We start from the raw sequence: 7,722 nt of genomic DNA on the forward strand, positions 1-7,722 counted from the left end.
CTGAGCTGTGCAGAGGCTTGGGTGCAGCAGCCTTCTGGGGCAGTGGCAAAAAGCTAGAGAATTCTTTTGGCTTTTGCTTTTTCGGTGGATGGAGGCTCAGAGGGATAGCCCCGACCTAGAGTGGTTTCCACGAGAGGAGAGGGGAGCCACTGATACGTAATTAGCAGCACCTTGTGTAATACTTCCAGAACACTCAGGAAATTCACAACTTCCTTCTGTACCCTATGAAGTTACCTTTCTTTTTTTCTTCAGGGTGAGTATTACCTAAAGGCATGAACACCAAAAAATATTTAAGTGGAGTTGTTTAACCTCATGTATGAACCAAGACTGATGGTATATAGATGACTCAGTGTCAGGCACTTATCCTGCAATCCTGCCCAGCAGGTCCTGTTCTGTAGACACCTTCACACATACTATGCAGTTGGGAAAACAGCCCGCCTCATATTGTCATATTAGGAAGTGTACCTTGCAAAAGTCTTTCTACTTTGTTTTGCTCTGTTTCAACACCAAAATGGCTCTGGGGAAATTTACATACAAAGGAGAATCATTGGACACTGGAAGACAATCAGATTGTCTTTCTCCATGGGGGACAATGAAAACAAAAGCTCACAAACATACTGGGATTCAGAAAGGAGTGCTCATCCCTAGGAATGCATGAAAATATCCAGTCATGGCATTGTGGACAACGTCCCCGAGATCAACAGGTCTTCCTTCCTCCTCCCAAGACCCTTTGACACAATGGGAACCAAACTGTCCTCGATGAGTGGATGGATATACATTGTGCCACTACAAAACATTGGTGCCTTCCCAAAGCCATGCCGGCTGCCATTTGCCTATTAATGACAGGTTGCACAAGTCGTTAAAGGCCTTAAGATAGACCAGAGACTAGAATTTTCTAATCAGAACTAATCCCTTCAGGCATATAGCATTTGATACATCAAAGGCTTAATATTTGATACATCAAAGGCCTTCTCAGTAATTCTTTTGAGGAATCAAAAAACTATGCTAATGAATGTATGAGCTCTGTAGTTTTAAATCAGAACTTTTTTTTTTCCTCGCTTGGGATAAACTTTTTATAACTTCATTTGATTGAGGAAGCATCTGTATATGTGCCATGATTTAAGATGATCCAAGAGAGCTAGGTGCTCCCAAACACATTCCCTGCCAGCTTGCCAGTGCCCCATTAGTGAACCTCTTAGGTTAAGGATTTGAGGGCCTTATTAAAATACATGTTGCCCAAGAGACCTAATGGATAAACACAATTACCCATTAATATCTTAGGATGGACTCATTAGTCCAATTAGCTTATTTCTATCTTACCTGGCATTGAAAGGTTGGGACTCACAATGGATATCCCTCAATGGGGCTTCATGGGGCTATAGGGGATCATTACTTGGGGCATTGGTCCCTGGGGTAAGGGGAAAAGATCCAGAGAGAAGGAAATAAAAGCCTGTAAGAGGGGATAAGATCACCAGAAGTAGGCGGATCTTGAACTATCATTTATAGAATTCTTGATTTGAAGACTCAGAACAGGCCTTTGAAGGAGATCTACCCTTTCTCCACCCATTCCTAACTATGCTGCTGAGTCTCTAACCCCTCGGGGCTCCAATAGTATTTTCCAGGGAACCCTCTTACGCTGTTGGTGGGAAGGTGAAATGGTGCAGCCACTCTGGAAAACTGTGTGGAGGTTCCTCAAAGAGTTAAAAATAGACCTGCCCTATGACCCAGCAATTGCACTGCTGGGATTTACCCCAAAGATACTGATGCAATGAAACGCCGGGACACCTGCACCCCGATGTTTATAGCAGCAATGTCCACAATAGCCAAACTGTGGAAGGAGCCTCAGTGTCCATCGAAAGATGAATGGATAAAGAAGATGTGGTTTATGTATACAATGGAATATTACTCAGCCATTAGAAACGACAAATACCCACCATTTGCTTCATGGATGGAACTGGAGGGTATTATGCTGCATGAAATAAGTCAATCAGAGAAGGACAAACATTATATGGTCTCATTCATTTGGGGAATATAAATAATAGTGAAAGGGAATAGAAGGGAAGGGAGAAGAAATGTGTGGGAAATATCAGAAAGGGAGACAGAACATAAAGACTCCTAACTCTGGGAAATGAACTAGGGGTGGTGGAAGGGGAGGAGGGCGGGGGGTGGGGGTGAATGAGTGACGGGCACTGAGTGGGGCACTTGACGGGATGAGCACTGGGTGTTATTCTGTATGTTGGCAAATTGAACACCAATAAAAAATAAATTTATTATAAAAATAGTATTTTCCATAAACTTTGTTGCAACACTAATTATATGGCATCACCTCCTTTGTTTCTGTGACTGCTCCTCCTACCCTCTGCTGTCTGCAATAGTAAGGACTATGTGCTTTCTGACGCACCTAGTTCAACAGCTAGCCCTCAGTAGGCCCTCGAAGGCTTTATGCCTTATCAACGAATGCATAATTATCCAGTTAATTTCATAAATCTGTAGAGGATTGAGGTAGGTTTGCAATTCCTTCCATTTTATTTTGAATGAGGGTGCCTTCTTTTTCTTTGACAAGAGGGGCTTCTCAGCCAGGCTTCTACTTGCATGTCCCATGCATTTACCGAATTGTGCCTCTTGGTGGTGGGCAAATAGCAAACAGAAGCCCCTTCCTCCAGGGGAGGCCATCCTGACATAGGACACTACCAGTTGAGAGCTAGATGGCTTGTCAGCCCACACACTTCCCCAGCTGGGCACTTTTTGGCCACACACGCTGCGTATGGCACACACAGTCTGCTTCTCAGCTCACCTACTGCCTTGGCTCGTGAAGAAACCACTAACATGAATCTGCCCTGATTCCACTTCATATGAACCTCTGAAGAGTTTTACCTATATCCTTTAAGATGTGTATTTAAAGACTGAAATAAGTAAGATAGTGTACACGTGAATCCACGGAAGTAAAAGTATCTGAGTAAAAGAACATGGTGACCCTTCCAACTTGAAGAACTCACTCCTATGGACAAGTACTCATCAGCGCAAGCTTGCACCAAAGGCTTGGAGGATCATCAAGAATGTTAATCTATGTGAGTTTTAATGAAAATACTTGGATCATGAGCATAAGTAGTCCCAGCAAACTTCAGTCTCTGGTCTAAACACCAGGAGGTTGATGAGGAAATCTTTAGTCCAGAAACGTCTGCCTACTTCATTGCCACCAAAGGAGAGACTGAGAGATCAGAAAGCATTCCATCCTAGGTCCCCCAGGGCATGAAAAAGTTTGGTACTAAAAGCTTAATCATCCCATTCCATTTGACCCTGGAGCACCCCCAAGAGTCTCTGGGAACCTCAATGCATACTGAATGGAAACTTCAGTTCCCAAGACCTTAACTTATAATGTCCACAGAGGCCTATTGGTCTCTCGGAGAGAAGCCTTGGCCTTTGACTCCAATAAAGAGGCCCTGTTTTATTTTCTAAGCTTGATGATCTTTATTTCTTGTCCTGGTAGGGTAAACCCTGCAGGTAGCAATGCATTTGATCTATTATTGTTTAAATGTATTGGGTTCACTTTGGTCCTCTTCCCTGATGCTTTGTACTGACAAAGAGCTGTCCACCAGCTTCACTTACAAAGCTAGAGAAACTGTTCCTTATCAAATATATACTCCTTCTTTTTCTTGTCAGCTAATGCTGTCTATTCTCAATCTTTGAATCATTTGAAAAAAAAATGCATTTGCCACGTATCTGTTTTCAACCCTTCACAAGCTTTAATCATAGCTCTTCTTCCACCTGAAAGCCCTTCTCACTAGTCTCTCAAGTGACATAAAGCTAAAAGTTTGATTTAAAGGCCACTCTGTGGAAAGCAAGGACAGACAGCCGGAAAACATTTCCCATTTATCTTTCATAATAGCCTGGAGAGGTTTGGGGTACTGGTGCTGAGTCAACAAGGGGCCTTAGACTTGCCTTTGCTGAAGAGTTGGACTCTTTGGACAACCAATTACTCCACAGCCTATATAGAAAGTCCAAAGACCTGAAGGGGGCTTAATAAAATATTCCAAGAGTGTTGAACTTATAAAGGAATAGTTCTGCAGAGCCGGTTATCCCTGAAACAATGGATGGTCTGTTTCAAATAGAAGCTTCAAGAATTTCATGATCACTATTTTTTCTTGGCACTTTGTCTCAAAGTGAGGATTGCTAAGATCTTTAAGCTTGTATACACAACACAGACTGCATTCCCATAAGCTCTCCAAGATGATTAAAGAAAAACTGCAAAATTGATTACTCATTGGTCATTGACATTTTTTTTTATTCATCAGAGTCACTGGCCACCATCCTTCCTCTTCTCAATGCCACTAAAATGGAGGCTTCATTCACATTAGGCAAGAAAAAAAAACTACTTTGTTTTTTGTTTGTTTGTTTTTTCTACTTTGATATATATTTCTTTATGGTAACCAGGTACTCCCAACCTAATAAGCTAATGACAACTGACATTGACAACTGATCCCAAATGACAGGAATAGTATCAAAAATATGAAGAAATCCTCACTGGGACAGCTGAGAACAGATATGTGGTAATCGCATTTTTTTTTCAAATGGTGTTAAAGATTGAGAATAGACAGCATCTGCCAACAAGGAAAAGAAAGGGTATATGTTTAATAAGAAACAGTTTGTAAACTAGACTAATGACCAAAGGAACACAATGTTTTGCTGAGCATTGTCTCCTAAGTCTCTCCTTCATTTATCTGATTAACCATATCTCCACGCTGGAGGTTCTACCCATACAGTCCATTGACAACTTGCTGATGTAATTTGGACCCAAAGATTTAATAATACAAAGTATCTAATTTTTCTTACTTTTCCTGCTGTACTTCTTTCATGTCTATGACCATACACATACAGCTCACTGATAGATACTCTGAGTGTAAGAATTCCTAAGTATGAATCCCAAATTCCATACAAAAAAGAAGAAGAGGAAGAGGAAGAGGAAGAGAAAGAAAGAAGAAGAAGAAGAAGAAGAAGAAGAAGAAGAAGAAGAAGAAGAAGAAGAAGAAGAAGAAGGGAGAAGAAGAAGAAGAAGGGAGAAGGAGGAGGAGGAGGAGGAGGAGGAAGAAGAAGAAGAAGAAGAAGAAGAAGAAGAAGAAGAAGAAGAAGGAGAAAGAGCAGAGAGTTATGTCTGAATGTATCTCCTCAAACAGCTTGTTGAAACAATTGAAACTGGAAAAACACAGTATGACAAAATCTGTAGACAGCCATGGGTCCTCACTTTTGAACATCAACACCATTGGTCTTGAGCTAAGGGCTGATAGTGGTGCCGAGTACCATCTGCTTTGGAATTCTGATTGTATAGGAGTCCCTGAAGTTTTGATTTTTACCTAGAATCTATGAAGTCACACAAAGAGAAAAAAAATCTGCTTTGCTTCAGTCACAGAGTATCTCCGTTGATCAAGAACAATTATGGCTATTTTCCAGAAGAGATGAAAACAAAAGTGAATGAAATTCAGCTGTCAGTTTGGGAAAAACAAATGGTACAAATGAATGGCTAGCCAATAGCAAAGAAGGCTTTGAAATCCGTGAGAGGAAGGTAGAAGTCCCAATAGTCTAATACTCGGAGAGGTTCTTAAAGCTACAACTACTTTTCATAAGAAAGAAGAGGAACAAAGGTATAAGCCAGCACTCCATCCACACTCAAGGCTTGGAAAGGTGGAGAAACAAAGAGTGGCAGCCCTCCAGAATGCTTACCCCGGATGTTTTGATGATACTCATGGGTGGCTCTGAATTTAAATTTTAAATGGGTTGTTGATCAACTGCCTCCTCTGATACACTCTACTTTTAGTAGAAACCACAGGGGGTTTTCACGGAGAGGAACACAAGGGGAGAGGCCACTGCTTGTTGCATCTCCCACAGTATGGATCTCCCCATCTCTTTTCTGCTAAGCAACAACTGTCATTTCAACCATGGGAAGGTGGCTTCCTTGACATAGCACAGATTCCAGGCATGATTTTAATGCCTGCATGAGTCCATTTAAAGCATCTTGTTCCAAATTTGCCTGCAACCTGTGCACACAATCTTTTCCTGAGAAAAATCACCTACATTTAACATAGGCAGCTGCACACACAGCCAGATGGATGGCTGTCTGAAATTTGGAGAAATGGAGCTGCTTGGCCCCAAATATTATACCATTCCCCAACCTCCTGACTTTTTCAGCTCCTAACCCTCCTTTTGGGCTAAAACAATATCTTCTAAAGGCTTAGATTAAAATGTAAATATGTTACCTGGAAAGGGAAATGCTTTAAATTATTCAAGTTTACTAATGCATTAGTAAGGATTAGTTTTTCTGATTAGAAAAGTATCTCCTTCAAATGCTGTGTCCTAAAAGACCAGAATGTGCCTTTTTGATTGGTTGCTTGGAGTGGAGGAGAGGAAGAGAAAAGACCCAGCACCCAAGATTTTAACCAGAGAGGATGAATGGGACATCAGCTGAGCATGATCAGAATGTCAAGTGCTTTACGTATTTTAGTTAATCTTTGTAACAACTTTCTGATTTCTGAGGTTGGTTTTAGCATCCTCAGCCTACAGATAAGGGAGCTAAATCTCAGACATTAAATAACTCTACCTCGGGGCAGAGTCAAGAGTTAGGACCTGGTTTCTTAGACTCTAAAGCCATTACCCCCAGCAAATGTCTGCAGGATCAGAGGCTACAGTGCATACATAAATCAATAATTACCTCTGCCTTTTCTGTTCTTCCAAACACCAAAGAGGAGACAAAGTGGTCTGCCTAGAAAGAGAGAGAGACCTCTTATCAAGATACTATTGTAAAATGTCATAGGATTTTCTAGGGTAATGCAACTGTAGATGTTGATTTGAATGTTGGTTATACTTTTGTCAAAACTCATCTAACTGTACACTTAGGATCTGTGACTTTGACAACATATAATTATAATATGAAAATAAATGATAAGCTTTACTGAAATTACACACTTCCAGTACCAACTTCAAGAGCCTGTGCTAGCCCTTACTTTCCTGTTTGGTCAGACCAAAGACAAACAATTTTCTCATTTAAAGGAATAGGATAGGGGCGCTTGAATGGCTCAGTTGGTTGAGTGTTTGACTCTTGATTTCAGTTCAGGTCATGATCTCTCGGTCCTGGGATCTAGCCCTGTGACAGGCTCTGTGCTCAGTGCAGAGTCTGCTTCAGATTCTCTTCCCTTCTCATTCACTCTCTCTATCTTTCTCTCAAATAAATAAGAAACCTTTTTTAAAAATAAAGGGATGGGATAGATCTTTAAGATTTGCACAAAACTCCCATGGATAACAGGAAAGAATTTTTTAATAGGGCTTATGGCAGTTGATATTTTCCTTTCTTACACCTGAACCTGATAACCATGGCAGGAATTCATGCAGAAAAACATCTATGATGATGATCCTAGATTATAAAGAAAAAATCAATATTAAACTGATAAGCATTACTTTATAATTCAACATCCACAGTAATTTCATGCATTCCTTGAATGTCAAATTCACTTAAAAAATAATGCTAATCATATTCTTTTTTTGAAAGTCTAAATATACCAAAATAGGACTTTTAGTGCAATGCTTGAAGAACAATGTAATTATTGTGGTCTTCATCCAGTTGCCTTAATTGACTATTGAAGTTGAAAAGCATTTCCATAATTAATCTCATGCCATTTTCCAATTATAAATTTGATAGCATGAAACGGATCCATTTTCAAAAGCAAGTAATGGAAT

The sequence above is a fragment of the Canis lupus genome, chromosome 6 (assembly GCF_048164855.1).
Source record: "Canis lupus baileyi chromosome 6, mCanLup2.hap1, whole genome shotgun sequence".
Lineage (NCBI taxonomy): Eukaryota > Metazoa > Chordata > Mammalia > Carnivora > Canidae > Canis > Canis lupus.